Source organism: Leuciscus leuciscus (genome assembly GCF_965113295.1).
Source record: "Leuciscus leuciscus genome assembly, contig: HAP1_SCAFFOLD_704, whole genome shotgun sequence".
NCBI classification, from domain to species: Eukaryota; Metazoa; Chordata; class Actinopteri; order Cypriniformes; family Leuciscidae; genus Leuciscus; species Leuciscus leuciscus.
Window position 1 is genome coordinate 1 of NW_028118036.1, and position 19,537 is coordinate 19,537.

Below are 19,537 nucleotides of genomic sequence, written 5' to 3' on the forward strand. Positions count from 1 at the left end.
AACGGCAGTTAGGATGACGTGTTAACTTTTCTAATCAACACTTTGCTCTTTTATTTAGAAGATTGGATTAATTTGCCATGTTGGGCATTATTAATGAGTAATAGAAGTGAGTCTTTGCTTCAGCCCATCTTCTTCTACTCACCATTCTGGTTTTAATACGACTCCCTCTATCTCTCTTCTCTCTTCCATTTCATTCATCTTAAGTGCACTGATCATTCTTTTCTTTACCTGTTTCTTCATCTCCTTTGCCTGTTTAGTCTTTTCTTTCACTTTCATGTCTCCTTCCTCAACAGGTCTCACTGGTTCTCCGCCTCCACTTTCTGTCTCTTGCTCTTCAATTTGCTCTTTATCCTCCGATCTTTCCTTCATCCTCACTTCTACATTTTTCTCTGATTAAATGTCTTCATCTTCTACAGCCTCTTTTAAGTCCTGACTCTCTGTCCTATCACCCTCTGTGTCCTCTTGCTCTTTTTCTGGACTTTTGAATCTCTGTTCCTCAACAGGCCTCTCTGGTTCTTCCTCCCCACTTTCTATCTGTTGTTCTTCGATCTGCTCTTCATCCTCCAGTCTTTCCATTTCTACATTGTTTTCCAGTATAATGTCCTCTTCATCTTCTACAGTCTCTTTCAAGTCCTGCCTTTCTGCTTCATTACCTTCTGTGACCTCTTGTTCTTCTTCTGGACTCAAACCTTTAAAAAAAGTACCATTAAAGTCATATATATATATATATATATCTTTTTTTTTTTTTTTTTTACAGTACCATTGGTTTGGCTCATTTCTTGAAACAGAAATTACATTCTCAAAACTCTAAGATCCTTTGGCAAAACAGTCTTACAGTTCAGCACAACACTATAGCTCACTTGAAAAAGCTCATATCTCTCCCAAAACTGTTCACTCATGCTTCAAAACTAAATTCCTTTCCCATATAAAGAGTCAGTACCACGAAAATGGCAAAGATCCTTCTCATTTGCTTTGGCTCATTTCTCGAAACAGACCGGACGTTCTCAACACTTTTGGTGCTTTTGCCAAAATAACGTGGATGGTTCGGCACAACACCATGGTTCACCTGCAAAAGCTCATATCTCACCCAGAACAGTTCACTCATGTGTCAAAACTAAATTTCCTTCTCATCTAAACAGTCAGTGCCCCCAAAATGCTTCGTCCCTTTGGCATTGTGTAAGCACTGCAAGTCAAAATGTTTAGATGTTTTGTCACTATGGCAGAGGACCATTGAAATATCCCTCATGTCCAACTTTCAGTCTTAGCCCAGTCCTTCATTGACTGTTTTTTTTTTTTAGCTAACAGAATACAATTGTGTATAAAACTGAAAAAAAGAAATGGGATTTTAGGGTAAGAGTAGCCTCCAAGGTTTGACATCACACACTGCACTCATACTGCCAAGGAAATTGTAACCATTATCATTCACACACATAAAATAACTTCCATACATCAGAGTAAAAAGAAAATGTATACAGCATAATATACTGTAATATAAACACACAAACAAAAAATGATATGCAGCCTAGAGTGCTGTAAATAAAGCTGGAGTTTCACAACAAACAGTTCTTCAGTGGTCGCTGTCCTCACCCTCCCTCTCCTGGCCACCGTCCTCCTCACCCTCCTGGCCATCCACACGCTGCTGTCTGTCTGGCCACAGATTCTCGTCCACATCACAGCGTATATTCTCCCTTGCGATGCAACGAGTCGCAACTACACTGATCTCCTGTAATATCCTCACACGCAGCGTCCATTGCATGGAGCAGGGACCTCTGATCTTGAGCCCGATGCTCATACACTCTCCACCTCCATGCGGAGAAATACTCCTCAATAGGATTGAGGAAAGGAGAGTAAGGTGGTAGGAACACCTTGACCATCCTTGGATGAGTAGTGAACCAGGCCCTGATGAGCGGGCCACGGTGGAAAATTCACATTAGCCGCGTTTCCACTGTCGGGCCAGGGCCGGGCCGTGCTAGTGCGTGCCAGGGCCAGTCGCGTTTCCACTGTCACTTCCGGGGCTTACTCGGGGCCAACGGCCAGGATTTCTGGCCCGTCGAATACCTTGGGCCAGAGCGGGCCAGCTCGGGCTAGAGGAGTGGTTACGAACAGAGGCGGGAGACGGCAGCGCCGGATGATTCTGTCAGCATTAATTACAATTTAACTCGCGTTCATGTTTGAATGCCTTGTGTGATGCAAAAGACTATGCGCGCTAACCATTACCAGGGTTTTTCCTGGCTGAAAATGAGGCTGAGGTGGCAAAATCCGATAGCTCGGTACCTCTAGGGGGGTCCGGGGGCATGCCCCCCCGGAAGAAAATTTTGTACATTTTAAAGATAAATGCATTAATCTGGTGCATCTTTTTATGTATAATGACCACTAGAAGGTGAAAAAAAAAACTTTTTACAAGCATGTATTTATTTATTTGTAGGTATTTAATAATCAGATAATTTGATTTTATTTACAGTTCATAGGGGGCCATATTAACAACATTGTGGTTGAATAACAATCATTTGCTTTTCATTTACACATTTTCACAACCAGAAAGACATTTCATAACCTCATAACTTTCATAATCTTATAATTACATAGTGACATATGACTGACATGACAGTCTCATGCACGCACGCACACACACACACACACGCGCACGCACGCACGCACGCACGCACGCACGCACGCACACACACACAGAAGGTTTCCCATCAGCGCGACCCACGATTCACCTCATGTGCAAATAATGGAGAATATTAAGAGAAAAAATCGCAGATGGCCAACTTAAAACGCAGCGGGAAGAGTGATAGAAGGGAGAGGACTGGGTTAAAACCTTAGGCTACACTGTGGATGCTATTCTTTTTCTCCACGATGCTCTGTAAAAGACTGCTCTAACTTTTCGTTTCATTGGACTTTATTTTCGTTTAACTGTTGGAAACTACGGATGCTTTTCGTTTGATTGGACTTTTATTTTCGTTTAACTGTTGGAAACTACTGGAAAAAAGAATGGCCATGTTCTGTCGTGCATTTTTGAGGTAAGATAACCTGCAAGTTTATTTAATTTAATTGGTTTAGATAGGCTATTGCTCCTTTCGTTTGCGAGCGCTGGTTCGAGCAGCCTGAGCCTGCCTCAGTATTTCAAAAAAAGTTGTTTTACTATACTCGCTGTCGGTTCGGCTGCTTGGTCATCATTTAAAAAAAAAATGCTCCAAAACATTTGTCTAAATTAACATGATAAAGAAATGAAAAGAAACATAACTAACAAAACTGACCTACTTTAATGGCTGCAAATAGGGCAGGCTGCCGCTGTGTAATAATAATAATTAAAAAAAACGGACTCGAGTCGGACTCGGGCTGATAATTCTGATGAGCTGTCGGACTTGTGCTTGAGCGTCTCGGGCCAGGGCCGGGCTCGTGCTTATTCTGATGCAGTCGAAATGCGCAGAACGGTTTGAGAATGGAATGGAACCCGGCCGTGAACCCGCTGCGGAATGGTGTCGGTGGAAAAGAGGTATCTAATCATGTGATTCCGTCTTGAGTTTTTGTCGACAGACGAAGGCGGCCCGAAATTTGACGGGGGCGGCCGCCTCATAATTCTCTATGCAGGAAAAACCCTGATTACCATAGTAAACATAGTAAACGCTTGAAGATACGCATAGGCTAGTAAAAAAACATAGTGAACGCTTGAAGAAATCAGACCAATCATAATTTGATCTGTCAGTAGCCTACGTCTCGTCTCTTTATACCGGACTATCATAAAATAAAGCAACTTTTTTTTCGGGAGCTTCCTCTGTTTCTCTGACGGAAAAAATATCTGTATGGGAGTCGAGAGAGTGCTAAAGCTCCTCATGTCGTATTTTTGGTGGCATATATTTGTAGAAATTATTGCATTCTTTCTAAATGTGATGTAAATATGTCCTGTAACTACCAGATAAACAGTAACAGACGCGACTGAAGAAGTAAGTGTGTCCTCTTTCTTTTGTGAAATAGACCTAACGGTAATTTATTTCTGAGTGACTAATGTGCAATTTTGACATAAATTAATTCATTATGATCAATGTATCACTTTTTATTGTAAACATGTGGTAAAACATCGATGCTTGGGTCTTAAATATTCAAGTAAACAACAAAAATGCCAGCAAACTTTTATCATGTTTGTTTTCAACGCTGTTTCCAGTGATTTCTGATTAGTTTTCTGATAAAACTTCCATTTGTTGGTGAATTGGTTAGTGTGACGTTGTTCCAGAGAGGCGTGTTACGGGCGTGTTTTAGTGAAGCGCTGTGGAGCTTCTGGCCCGACAGTGGAAACGCAGGCCCGGTGCTATTAGCCCGAGGCTATCAGCCCGGCACAGCACGTTTAAAGCCCTGGCCCGGCCCTAGCCCGACAGTGGAAACGCGGCTAATGTCCCATACAATGACATTGTGGTAGGTGAGGCCCTACGAGACCTCTCTCATTTTCAGGGATCAAATCAAAATGAAGGCAGTCCAAGAAGATGAGGAGGTTCTGTGTATTGTATGGGCCAAGACTGGGGATGTGAGTGGCCACACCATTCTCAGATATGGCAGCACACATAGTTATATTGCCCCCTCGCTGGCCTGGGACATCCACCGTGGCCCGGTGGCCAATAATATTATATGGTGTATATATATGTATATATATATATGATATTCATGGTATTATGTTCTTGACTAATTTTGACAACTGAACAGACTATTGTGCATGTAATGACTTATACAATGAAATGACGCTGACACGTTTTGGAGCGAACAACCATTAGACTGAGAATCAACAATCAGTTTAGATCAACAAGATCTATTCACTTGGAAATTGTGCTAAATATAGGCTACCTGTACTTAATCATTTGCAAAGATGTACTGAGACATTGAGACATGTACTTAGACATTTGCAATTTTATTAAATGAATGAGAAATTCAATTCTGTTGTGAACAATTGCCAAGTGGTTTGGAGGTTTGTCCATGTTGTTTTGAGAATGTCATTTCTGTTTCAAGAAATGAGCCAAACCAATGGAGAAAAACTGTAAATAAAGTGTAGTTTAAAGGGTCATGAAACCCTAAACCAAATTTTCTGAGATTTTAACAGATGTATGTGTGTTGAACACCATTGAAGACAATGTTAGCATCTGTTAGATTTAATAGTATGGGGAAAATGGTTAAATTTTTTTTTTTTCTGCTATTTTCGTCTTCCGGGTTTAAAATCTTCATCGTGTCCACGTCACAGGCAGTGACGTGGCAGAGCACTATAGTACTTTGATGACTCATCGGTGTCTCATAATTATTCATGTACTGAGTTTTCTTATCCAATGAGAAGACACTTTCTCTTAATTATTCATGACACCACGTGGAACTTTCCAATGACAGACATGTCAAACTGTGATATCGCGTAGTAGATGAGAGAGGCAATGATGGGACTCGCGTTTGTTTTCGTGGTGCAAAAGTTCCAGTGCATCTTTCCCCGCGATTCTGCCAGGGCTAGACTCCGGCCATCAACCACGGACACATCTAAACTATGTGTGTGTAGCAACCATTCAACTGGAGAATGGTGGACTTCGGCCTTGTAACACCAATGCAGGTTTCGTCTTGCGAGTGATGCGGTCCCGAGGACTTTTCTATCGCTTCAGAGGTGTGTGTGTGTGTGTGTGTGTGTGTGTGTGTGTGTGTGTGTGTGTGTGTGTGTGTGTCTAAAACGTAACCCTGACCGTTATGCCTTTTGTTAAATAATCACTCGTTATTAAAATGTAGATATTTCGATAATACCTCAATTGTATGGAACGTATGCTTAGTTTGTGCAAATTTCTATGTCACTGTCCATCTTTATTATGTGGGTTTAGGGGGCGCGTAGATATAGGCTATGTACGGAACGTTTTTTTTTTTTTTTTTTTTTTAAGCGGAAAATTTATTACTTTCAAATGCATTTATAGTTAGTGTGTATATAAACAAATATTTATTTTATAATGACATAATTATACATGTACATTTAAATGTTTTAAATACAATTATGATTACTGTAGTAGGCTAATATGTAGCAGGGCATTCAGTTACTTTTGAAAAGGACAAAAATAAGGTGTCCGTGTATTTCATTAGATTGTAACTTTGCCAGCTATTAAAAAAATCTAGCATTTCCTCACGTTTTACCACTGATTTTTAGTGACAGTCGATATGCATGCATGGGCCACTGGCGATGACAGTTTCCCCCCCTCCCCTCTCCCCTGCCGTGCCATACCACACCCACTCCCCTCCCTTCTTCTCACAGCCACCACACCCAATTAAGTTGCATTTTTCAAAAAGATTGTGAGCTAGACTTGAGCTGAAAGAGGGGGGTTTCATGACCCTTTAACATAGAAACTTGTATAGCTACAGTATTTAGGTATCAGTGCTTGCAAATACAATTTCCCCTGTAAAATATACTCACAGAGGATGAGCATTTTGTCCATCACCATATGTCCCTCAGGGGGGAACTCCTGGACCTCCGTTGTCCACTTATGGGCCTTCGAACATTTCCCTAGTAGAAGAAGAGGAACATATCCCAGAGCTTTCAGCTTCTACATCTAAAATATAAGAACGTCAAACAGTACAGCTTTTAAAAATGGTTCATAATAATTCTGAAAGAAACAGTTAAAAAATATGCTAAGCATCATGTGACTCCAAGCCAACATGTGTTTTTTCTTGCTTGAACACAAAAACAGATTATTATTTATATTATACCATAAGAAAGGCTATTCAGACTGTTTAATTTCAGAAAAACAAAACAAATCAAGGTTTCTGCTAAAGTTGAGTATGACAAGCTTTCTGCTTTCAATGAACATCAGTTCTCTTGGTAGCCATATTTGCAAAGCCTCCAAGCAACTTTTTTTAGGTTATGCAAGGCTAACTGCTATTTACTTGAATGGGGAACTCCTGAAATCTCCAAACATATTGTAAAATTAGCAATAAAATCTGACACGAACTGTGTCATAAGATCAAATAGAGTTAAAACTGTAAATTTTGATTAGATTTAGTCATTGTGCATGTGCAGTAGTTCTCCTTTTACTGGGAACCAGAGCTTCTAATGGCAGCTGCAGTGATGTGTGACTTTACCAACAGCCTATTAGCTCTTTAATTTACAAGAGTTCTGTCCATTAGTGGCACATCAGTGGAAATAATATGAATTACTTTTTTTTTTTTTACTGTCAGTTTACAGGAATTATAATTTATTCATGATCATGTAATGTATTGTTATGAACTTGTGTGTAAAACATCTTTTGTCTCAACAGAAAAAACTGAGACAAACTAAATCCAGAAGAACTGCGGGAACGTCTCCGAGATGCTTGAAGAAGAAACCTTCCTGCAAAGCTACAGTACTGTGAAAAGTAGCCTACTGGCACTTGGGTCCGTGTACTTTTTGATAATTTCATTTCCTGTTTGGAATGGAATAACGAGAAATGAGTTACAGCATAACGTTTTTTAGTTTAGTTTAAAAAACGAAAAATGAGATTTTGGCTCGATTTTTCATTTTTCGTTAGTGGTTTACAAGTCGGTTTATGGGTTCGATATTTCATTTGCACACGTGGGCGCCGCTGACATCTGATTGGTCAAACCGCTCCACCTTCAGGAAGCTATGAGCTTTTCTTTCTGTCAGGCAGAATAAGAGTCAGTAGGAGTGCGGCACTTACAAATTATTACAACCTACAAACTACAATGGCCTAAACAGAACTGGAGCCTTTGTAAGATATGCGCTCGTCTTCACCAAAAACTAAAAGCAGGGTTTTTAAACATCTCGTGTGGAGAAAATATTGTTTATTCTGGGCAGTATGGCAAGTCATGGCAAAAAGCAGGATAACTTAGGCTATAGCTTACTTGAAAGAAAAACAAATTTGCCGAGTAAAAACAGAGTTTGTGTTGTTCAATCATATATTTTTTCTAGTAGGCTACAGAGCTCATGACAAATAAAAGTTCCGGATGGACAAACATTAAATGCAAAAACCAGTGTGAATAACAATATCTTAAAATAAACTAGAGAGTGGATACACAGATATGGCCTATTTATGAATGTAATTCATGCATTTATTTGTCATTTAAACTGATGCAAACAGGGAAAGAGAATAGAAAACACTTATTATCCTGTCGCCCCCTCTAGTGGACAGCATTAAGTATTACGGCCTTCATTGCTCAGATAACTCAAGTCGATGGATTTTTTTTGGGAAAGTCTGATCAGTTAGAAGCAAGTTAGACCAGTCTGAGGGTCTGAGCTGAGTTTGGTGAAGCATCAAAGTTCTAGCCGGAGTCAATTTCTCATAATAATAATAACAATTAATCCCAAACCTGGTAATTTTGTCAGTATTTAATTTACGTTCACTGATTCTGGCTTCTCTCTTTTCTGTCTCTTTCTTTTCATGTGAACTGAGTAGGCTACACATGCTTAAATTAAAAAATATAAACTTTATTTCTATTCAAAATTATTTATAGCCCATAGGCTATGTCACACGCCTACCTGCCTTTTGATGTAAATAAAATACTAGAGTGGCAAATGTTACGGACATATTATCATGGTACAGTTCAGCCTATTATTGATTTTTATTTCCACTTCACTTTTATCCAAAGAGACGGAACTATTTGCACTGTATTTATCAATGGGAAATATGCTAATATAATCTGTCATATACTGTGGCTCACATTAATGGGGTTGCTTGCAAGTCGCAGCAGCACGAATTACGTGACCAGCAACATATTTCTAAATCAAATATTGTGTGTAGTTAACAGTGAGTGGTGGTTTCAGACATTATTTCATTAAAGGGCATTTGTCAGTGCCGCACTCGTACTGACTCTTATTCTGCCTGACAGAAAGAAAAGCTCACAGCTTACTGAAGGCGAGCGGTTTGACCAATCAGATGAAAGGGGCGTTTCTGCGCCGCCCACGTGTGCAAATGAAATATCGAACCCATAAACCGACTTGTAAACCATAAACGAAAAATGAAAAATCTAGCCAAAATCTCATTTTTCGTTTTTTTTAAGCTAAACTAAAAAACGAATAAACGAGCTGGTTTTCATTTCTCCTTATTCCATTCCAAACAGGAAATGAAATGATCAAAAGTTTATATACACTAGATGTCGCCTTGGCTACGGCAGTTTGGAATATTCTGGGCTCATCTGATTTTTTTGTACATAGCATAGCCTACTTTGTTATGATTTTAGTATCATAATGATTATTAAATGCACGCACAATTATCATTAACCATTATCATCATCGCGCACTACCGAACGTACAGGTACAGCGGTTCTCGGACCACCAGTACAGAACCGAGAACTGTTTCTTTCGAACACGTTCGATACGGAGAACCGATGAGCTGATGAGCTGAGCATGCGTGCAATTCTTTCAGAGGGACGAAATGCATGTTTCTTGTAGCCTATTTTATTGAACATCAATAAGTGTAACAAAATAAAACATGTTAGAAACATGTTTATCACATAGGCTACTGCCTTTTCACTGTATTATTTTAAAGATTGGAAACACAATGAATGGACTGTAAAACTAAACATTTATTATTATACTAAAACATTATTTTCTGGAACAGATCATTTAATTTCGAAGTAAACTCTTGCCTAGGTTTTAAAGGGTGCAAAGTAAATGTTTATAATGTGTTAATCAAAACATAACGTATTAAACATACTGGAGATATGCATCAAGTTTTTAGTTTTGTCGACTGAATAAGCCTAGTAAGGTTTCAGTAGTTCTCAGCTCACACACAGGCGGTTCTCGAGTCAAGAACTGGTTGTTGCAGCAGTTCTCGCATCACCAGTACAGAACCGAGAACTGTTTCTTTCGGACACGTTCGATACGGAGAACCGACGAGCTGGAGAGACTGCGCATGCGTGATAACAACACCGTCTCTGAACCGAACTTTCTTTTGGCCAACTGATGCTGTGTTACTGTCTATGTGCTGTGCTGATACATGAGCACGGGTGAACCAGGACTTGAATGAGGGGCTGAATTCAGCTAAATGTAAGTTTATTTAATTACAAATAAAATAAAAATGATGAAGACCAGTTTATTCACTTTAAGACATGTAAAACATCCGCGTTTGCGCATCGCCTTAGGCCTACTACAGGGTTCATTCTCAAAACGTAAATGTAAGAAACCTATCCAAGATGATTATGACGATGAGTACTATTATTTAACTGAAGTTATGATTACAAATGCCTTTATTTGAATGTATATTTATCCGCCGGGATGATAGAATTGACGTCATTACGTGATGACGTTAAAGAACTGGTGAACCGGTTTTTTGAACCGGTTCATTGAAACGAACTGTCCGAAAGAACCGGTTCGCGGAAAAGAACCGGACTTCCCATCACTATTAAAGAGTGTGCGGCAGCTATTTATATAGGGCAGATAAGACCTGTGTTTCTCTTCGACGGTAACTGGAAATTCAAGCTGCGATTTTTCAAGTTGGATATACTCGCACGAGCAAATACAGATGTGTTAAAGACCCACTCCGATGAAAATCATGTTTTTCTAGGTGTTAACATGTTCTTGTGGCATTTTTCTTATGCTAGAGGACATATCTTGAGAAAAATAAGCTCAAAGTTGTATTTCTGAGTATTTCTGCATTCAAATGGCTGTGAATCAGTAGCAGACGCTAAAATAGACTGGAGTTGTGACGTAGTAACTCCACTGGGCGGGGCCCGCCCGGTCAGGTTCAGGAGTAGAGAGAAGACGATGGCGGATCAATACCTATGTGCGGTAGCGGGTTGCAATGCTAAGAGGAGAGATATTGGTATTAGCTTTCATGCTTTACCAAAACATGTTGCTGTGAGAGATGAATGGATTACGTTCCAGGGTTCCAGACTGCGACCATTTTTTGAGAATGTGCGAGTAAAAATTTTATGTGGTCGCATTTGTGCGAGTGCATGGTCATGTACTACTCAGTTAAATTCACGCATGAATTTTCCTGCATTGAACTTGTTTTAGCGCCCGCCAAAGTGAATTTTTGTCCCGCCAAAGTCTTATTTGATCGGTGAGTAATGTAGATGAACTGCTGCGCTTGTGACAGGACATGTTTATAACTGAAAGAACGAGCAGAGAGAGAGACCCGGACGCGCGCGCGCGCACTCTCTGTCTTCGGAGCCAGGCGAAAATGTAAACAAGACCTCACCGTCTCCAAACTAAGCGCTGTCTTGCTCTCTCTCCCTCGCACATATTAATCAAAATAAATCGACACGGCGGTAAAAGGTCGGAAGACCAAAGTTTCATGTGGAGCATTCGGAGATTTTTTTTTCTTTTTCTGAATTGCCGCTGGGTGTGAATTGAGCTAAAAAAGTTGCCTTATCTTCTCTGAAAAGCGTTCCGGACATTCAGCTGACATAAAACAACACTTTAATTAAACGAAAAAAACTATCCAGTGATGAAATGTTTTCTGTGTTGACAGAAATAAAGAAAGACAGAAAGAGGCTGTTGCTGCCTATGTATCTCGCTTCAGCCAACGGCTCCGCCCACAACGCAGAGGCGAATTGCTAATGAGCTACTGCCGCTCTGCTGAAACGAAGTCCCAGAAAACAGCACAGGTTTTGTGATTTTGGCTAAAAACGGCATAATCATCATTTAAAGACCACTGAGAATGTTTAAAAATAGCTCAAAATATGATCGGAGTGGGACTTTAAACACGATAAGAACACAAATTCTACCTTTATTCGTTAAACCAGTCGGTTATTCCCACAATGATTCTGCTTTGCTATTGGCCCACGTCACGATTACTAAGCGCTGCTATTGGCGGTCACGATTATTAAGTATGAAAATGAAAATTCTGTCAGTAATTACTCACCCTCATGTTGTTCCAACCCCGTAAGACCTTCGTTCATCTTCGGAACACAAATTAAGGTATTTTTGATTAAATCTGAGAGCTGGATCACTTCTCCATAGGCTTCTAAGGTCGGCCAATAGTGAGCCTACATGTGACATAACAGAGAAGCGCTACTAACGCCTAGAGAGAAGGAAATGAATAGTGGAATAAAGTTGTGCAGAAGAAGACTGGCTTCATTGATTTGGATAGTTTATGAATCGTTAGGTAGAGCTCACAGCGGGTGATCGGTCAGAATCACGCAAGATTTCTTCATTGGAAGTATTTATTGAATTTACAACGGCATGACTGAATATGTACATTGATGTGTGGTTCTGAAACAAATAAAGAAATAAAACAAACATAATTAGTTGAAAGCGAATAAATGATTATCATGCAACAAACCTCTATTTGTATTAACTGCATCCTATTCTAACATATATAGCAGAAATAAAATACAACAATATCTTATTCTTAACATGGCCGAAACTGACAGTAAAGAATGAAAAAGGCTGTTATGTAGGTCTAAGCAGCTACAACTATAACAATAAGAAAGGATAAACCATTCGCAATACAATGGCTCCCTCTGCTGGTCACATAAATAACTACACCAGGCCGCTCCGAGAGGTGTCACGTGACGACCAGTATACATGCGGGAGGTGCGTGCCCTATAACCAATTAACTGGATTGAAGGCGAATATCAGCGCGATAGTTTTCAAACTATGCACAAAGGTGCTTAACTGGTATTCTACAATGTGTACCCAAAGAATAATGCCCGAGTGGCAACTTATACATTGATAGAAAGAAGCATCACGACACGAGGTCTAGCCGTGCAGGAAACGCCTGAGCTTACATTTAGCAACACTAAACAGACAAAACACTACCAATCTAGCCTTAGCAATAACAGTCAAAAAGAACAACAAAATACCGATTCTTACTTGTAAAGACGCACACAGAATAAAGCAGTTGTATCAAGGCAGGTTGTAAGTCCGTGCAGTTAGCGTACACTACTGGCAAAAGTCTCTGACAGAATGCTAGCCGCGTGCAGCAATCCTGAATCAACTTGTGATTGGCTAAGAGTCCAGGGGCATGTTCAAGTTCAAAACGGTGCGCAACGTTTTGCTACGGTTTCCGGGTTGAACGTCATGTTTCCAGGAAACGGCGTGCACCGGTGTGCAACGGGATTCAACATTATGAAGCTGCAGACTCGGAGCCTGCATCTACAGTCCCGCACCCAGAGTCCCGCATTCTCAGACCCCTCAGCGCCTCCTGCTGTTTCAAAGATCGTATAACACCCTAATCCAAATGCCATTGAAAACAATAGGATGCAATATTATATTACGGTCTCGTTTTATTTTAAGTTATCCAAATAAATATTTGCGTTCCCTGCTTAATGCATATGCCAAAAAAACTCATTGTGTTCTCTGACTAACAAATTACCCCTTAGTTATTTTTTGAGCGTGGGTGAAATTGAAAGAAAATTACTGATGGAAGTGATACAATTACAGATTGAAGTATCTTCTGAAAAATATTATGTGATATTATATTGCTACAATATTGCTACAATGTTTTTTTTTTTTATTCAAATTCGAATTTTTCTTTCAGTTCAACCTATAATGGTCTAATTAACATTATACCTTGCTAACATTACAAAACCTAACATTGCTAACATTTTTGATATTTTGAATGCAAAGCAAAACTCAAATAAGAATAGACAAAACACCAATAATAAACAATTCTGTACTTTATTTAACGATCACCTAAACATCATCTTGCTGTAAACAGGACAAAGCAAAGAAAAAAGGAAGAAAGACTTGTGTTAGTGACTTTACTTTTCGTCTTTAATTGCATTAAAAAAAACCTCCTCATTCTGCTAAATGAATAAATGTAAAATGTAATGTAAATACATAATAATTACTTTCTGGTGGGCGAATGCTCCTTTTTTCCTTTTTTTGCAATCACTGTCAAATTCCTCGACTTCACTAAAATAAAAGATGAATGCCATTGTCAAAAATATTGTGTAATAATAAATAATATATTTTTTTGCAAATGCAAATTACAAAGCATTCCTAGAGTGAATAGGGCCACAGAGGAACACCTCCTCAGCCTCCTGCTAGGATAATGCCTGCATCTCATATAGGCCATGAATGATGGCCTGTCCATATAAATAAATTAATTAATATATAAAACATTTCAGTCAATACAAATTAAAAGAAGGAACCCAAACAAAAGGCCAAATGACACATTCTAGCTCATATGTTAATATAGACTGGTTAATACATAGTGAAGGCATAATAAATTTGATTATTAGGCAATTGTATGAGTTGTAAATGGCTGGCAACAACTTCATATCACAGTTAAATTAATATTGATTAATTTTAATACTTACGTTTAATAAAAACTAATTTAAGTAGTCTACATAAATTATATAAAGTAAAATAATTAATATTAACACACTTAAATGTATTTAATTGGTCTACTTTATATCAACTAATTTTAATCAAATTTTTACAATGGCTTGTCTACAAAAAGTCCAAGGTTAAAGGCTAACGTTAGCTATCAAAATATTTTCGGCAAAAAAACATAGCCTACATTAACGGCTCAAATTTTGTTACAAACTAAATATTAAATGGACTATTCATATGTTGGTGTATCGATGAGCTATAAAGTAGTTTGATTAAAAAAGAAATCGAATGAGTATGATTCGCTAAATAAAATTGACGATACTCACGTTTCGGCTTAAGTTCTTCAAATGTTTATCCGATCCAATTTGATAGGAGGCGCTGAGGGGTCTGAGAATGCGGGACTCTGGGTGCGGGACTGTAGATGCAGGCTCCGAGTCTGCAGCTTCATACTACTCACGGGATTTGAGATACGTTTTCTCTTGTTTGGTGGGTGTGTCAGAACTGCAGTCCAATCAGCAGCAACATGTATATAAAGCACGCGGTATTAAAGTGAACTCGCACAATGGGTTCAAGGACAGTAATTTACGAATGTGTTCGATGCAGCTCGGTATACGCAACAATTGAGGATATTAGAAGGCATGTTTGTCGTAAGTTTTATTGTAAAAATATAGGATATCAACATAATGATGTAGTTGTTTATATTTTATCTTGCTTCATTGCAAGTGTATGACATTTGGTATAGAAATAAACAATGGTAATTAAGTGCTTTTCCTAAAAATGAGAAAGAAAATACAGGGTATTAAAACAGTATGAACTACAAATAAAGTCAGTATTTGAGGCTAAATAGATGTGTTTTAGTCTGAATTAGGTAAGATGTGTGCTGCTTCCATTTCAGTTTCAGCAATCCTTTCACTCGATTGGGATGTTCTCTTTTGTTCTGGGCGGTGAGTGCAGTAACTGTAACATCGGGCATATTTTGTAGTATTAAACACATATTTATACCGACTTCATCAGGCTCCGAAAATTCTTCACAAAGAATCGCCTTCTCAGCTGCCATAGTTGCAACTCTTGCGTCATCAGAACAGTGTGTTCAACGCATCACCGTTTCTGTTTAAAAAAACGTTGTGCAACGTTTTGTCGGGGCTGAACGCAGCCCAGGTGAAGCGAGGCGTCTTCCAGTAGGAGAGAGAGAGTCACAGTAAAGTGTCTGATGCTTAGCGGCCACAAGGGGGCCTTTTTTACAAAAGTCGTTTTTTTGTTTAGTTTTTTTGCGCACAAAAAGTATTTTCGTCGTTTGATAAACTTAAGATTGAGCCACTGTAGTCACTTGGACTATATTAACGATGTGTTTAGTGAACTTTTCTGGGCCAGCAAGTTTCAAACCCTTAGAAGCCTGAAGAAGTCTCGTTCCGAACACATCGCGATATTTGGCATCAGTTCACGTGTGTCAGATGTTGGTAAGTAGTAAATACGCTGTCCGAATAATGTGTGATATATATAATGTATTTTCTGTTTGTCGATATTAATCAGATTAGCTCACGTTCAGTCACGGCATTATATCTGTCATCTCCACGGAGGCTTTGCGTTTTATTGCTTTCTAATTCAAAACAGGGTGATTAAACACTGCCTAGCTGTCACGTGACGTGCTATATAGGCCTAAAGACCTTAAATCAGTTAATCATATTCATATCAGATTAAAAGTAGTACAATTAGTTCCAAAGTTGTATTTGTAGTATAAGCACAGTACAAACAACACTTACCATGCTTTTACCACATTAACATTAGTTTTACTGTGGTAAGTGTAGTAAAAAGACAGTAATCACAAAACTTACCATGCTTTTACCACACTATTGGTAGTTTTAATGTGATACTTATTGTAAATGCACATTAACCACAATGCTTACCATGCTTTTACCACAGGAATGATGTAAAACAACATAATGATAATTTATTTTCTCTTTTTTCAGCTGAAAAGACCAAAAGGACCTTTCGGACTATTATTGTTTGAGGACAAGTAAACGGAGGAGACGGACAGCTGCAAAGGCAAATATTCGCAATGGTATATACATGTGTTGGTTCGAACCCTAAATCAAACATTTTATCAAGCATTTGTTGTTTCTTAAACCTTTTGTCACAAAACCCATAGCCCAATCAGTACAAACATAGTCTGAAAGTCTTAATAATTCACAAGATTTAACAAGTTGTCAAATTCGTACGATACTCGTACATATTTGTATACTTTTTTTACTTTAGAAATGTCTGATATTGGGCACCTTTACCTGTGTGCAAAATATGTCACATACGACACACATGCATTATACTGCATTGCATATACAGTAATGTGTGCTGGTCAACTTGTCTAAAATTAAGAAACCCTTAGAAAACAGTAAAAACAAACCAAAAAAAACAGGAACATTGTGTAAAATTAAGATTTATTTATTTATTTATTATTCCAATATCCAAATATGATACTAAAAAATACCACAGGGAAAAGGGCTTCTATTTGTGACGTGCTGTCTTTGCGTTTGAACATTGCACATTTTAAACAGGACACTCATTAACTGAATAAATGTTAGCCAATACAAACATATTTATAGAAAACAGTTGACAATGAATAGACAGGAGTCCAATAATAGCATAACGAATCATTCTAAAAATAATAACAAGTAGCCTAGGCTATAAGACGAATCCGACATGGGCTGTAATAACAGTAAAACGTCCGTCATTTAACGAATTTTAAAAACACGGATGGATAATACAAAATACTTTCTGATATTTTGACAGAAAAACAACAAGCAAGAACAAAATTTAAACTTTGCCCGTCAATTTTTCATTTTACAATTATCTTCTCTCTCTGTGTGTGCGCGCGTCCGTGTTTGTGAGAGAGAGAGCTCGCGCAGCACTGATACAACGGTAGCCTACTTTTTAATCCATAAGTAACGAACACGCTAGTTTTCATACAAAATATGTAACATAATTAGGTAGGCTACTTTAGTTATTATTAATACAATAACGTAATACATGAAGGCTACGTTTCTCAACACTGAGAATGAATCAATAAACGCCTGTTTCTCCACTCGCGCTTATCAGTAATCCACAAATCACACGTGCTGTCACTTTTGAGAAAAATCTAATTCGAACGGGTATCAAATATCAAGCAATATATTCAAATATCTACGAGTCAAAAAACGATCAGTCAAAAATGTGTCATGAAGAGGAAAAAAACATAAGTCGCACTGGACTGCGTTAACAATGTTACGGACGGGACAGTTGACGTGAGCGCTCTGAAAGCGCCACTAAGACTGCTTTAAAACTTTCACAGAGACCTCAAACAGAAAGCACAAAAAGCCTGTCTTTAAATTTAATTTCGTTTTGTATTAATTGTATCTTAATTTTGATAAATGTTTCATCAACCAATTGCCTGGATTGAATTAAATAAGAAGTAAATATAGTAGAAAATATTTAATCAGGACACGGAGGCGAGGGCGCGTGAACCTGGAGCGCGTCTCATAAATGAACCGAAATCTACCTGCCTCACAGACCGGAGACATATATAGAAAGCTTGAAATGTCTATTTTTAAACAGAACAATTCAAAACGAAAGAAATCAGACTGTTCTCTGCTTATGTCATCTGTATGAAATGTGTATTTATCTCAGGCACATTCACTACTGCTAAGATCGAGTCAGCATCGTCAACTTCATCTTCAACTTCACACGTCAAATATCGGCCTGTTCACATCGGCCATATTTTGACATCGGAACGATACCGATGTGTAAAAAAATGACCATATCGGCCGATATTATATCAGCGGCCGATATATCGTGCACCACTAAACTGAATAGTTGTTCTTACCTCTCCTGCAGACAGAATGCTACACTCTAAAAGTTGATCATTTACTCAGATTTGTTTTTCCTGTTATAGTTCATGTTAAAAAAAGCTTTTGAAGAATACACCGTTGTACAAATGCTTGTAATGTTAAGTATACTGTGAAAAATTATTCTTATGAATTTCTTAAACACCTGATGAATTTATTTTAAAATTCTGCAGTTTGTCCTCAAATAAAAAGAACATATGTTAAATTACACTGTGTTCATTGTTGTTTAACCAAACTTTAATGTTTTCTGAAAATACAATGTCTTTCCTATTAACCCACGTCCAAATAACAATATAATACTATACAATATTTTTTTCAGGGAAGGCATAAACCAACCATATATATATATATATACATACCAACCACAATATAGCTTCACTGCAGATGTACACAGTAGTGTAGAAAAGAAATGACCAGTATTACTATAATACTGTTCCCCCTCTGCAATACTGGTCACTTCTTTTCTACACTACTGTGTACATCTGCAGTGAAGCTATATTGTAATTTAGTTGCTCAAATGCTCAGTACTAGTACCTAGCAGTGGTAACAGTAGTGGGTTGGTGTTTGTATATCAGTTCTAACACTGCTATTATGAGGTATCACCATATGTCATCATTCTGTTTTCTTTAGATTAGAAGATTATATGATATCAAGGGGAATGTCTATACTTAAAAATCCTGGGTGTTGTGACACTGTTTTTGCTTTTAGATCAACAAATAATAACCCAAAATGATTGTCTTGATAATGTCATGCAAAGACTTTTTTTTCCTGTCCTGGACTCGGTCTTGATTCGGACTCGAACCTATTTGGACTCGGACTTGACTTGGACTCGACTAGTCCTGGTCTTGGACTTGTCTTGGACTCGACAAAGGTGGTCTTTACTACATTCTCTGTTCAAGTTAAGTAATTAATTCATTTCTAACCAAGTTTTACATTTGTACAGAATGTCCATTCCATGCGTCTCTGGACGTATTTCCAGTGGAATTTGTACCCAAGACGCGTCTGAGAAAGGTTGGCATTAATCTGTATTTCAATCTGTTAATGTTGTGTGTTCCATAAAACCGGTGAAGTTTTCATGTTATAACCGTTCTAGATTTAACTAAACCCAAAACCAGTAATACAACTTTTTTCTAAAGGAAACCAACTGCAATAACATAGTCCATTTAACAAAGCATAAACAAATATTTAGCTCTGTTGTAATGTTAAGAACTCCACATTCAGTGTATGCTAATGTGTAGGGATGTTAAAAAAATAAACATCTGGAATGGAATTCATATTTGCTTACTGATTACAGTATGAGTACAGGCAGTGCAAAAGAGCATACGGTTAGAAGATCACACACCAATACACAAACAATGATTAATAAGGTGAAGAATTGTAAATTCATATTTTAATATAAAATATTCTGTACATTACTACAGTGAATATAACATATAAT

At 38.1% G+C, this 19,537-nt stretch overlaps 2 long non-coding RNA genes across 2 annotated transcripts; one reads left to right on the forward strand and one right to left on the reverse strand.

Annotated features, from left to right (window-relative positions):
* Positions 1-13,545: 13,545 nt before the first annotated feature.
* LOC309491906 lies at positions 13,546-13,869 on the reverse strand. The gene is made up of 2 exons (XR_014203365.1): positions 13,738-13,869; positions 13,546-13,594 (listed from the first exon to the last, which is right to left on the reverse strand). It is a non-coding gene; the product is annotated as an uncharacterized lncRNA (long non-coding RNA).
* Positions 13,870-16,121: 2,252 nt separating this feature from the next.
* Positions 16,122-19,217, forward strand: LOC309491905. The gene is made up of 3 exons (XR_014203364.1): positions 16,122-16,283; positions 18,937-18,970; positions 19,043-19,217. It is a non-coding gene; the product is annotated as an uncharacterized lncRNA (long non-coding RNA).
* The last annotated feature ends 320 nt before the right edge of the window (positions 19,218-19,537 follow it).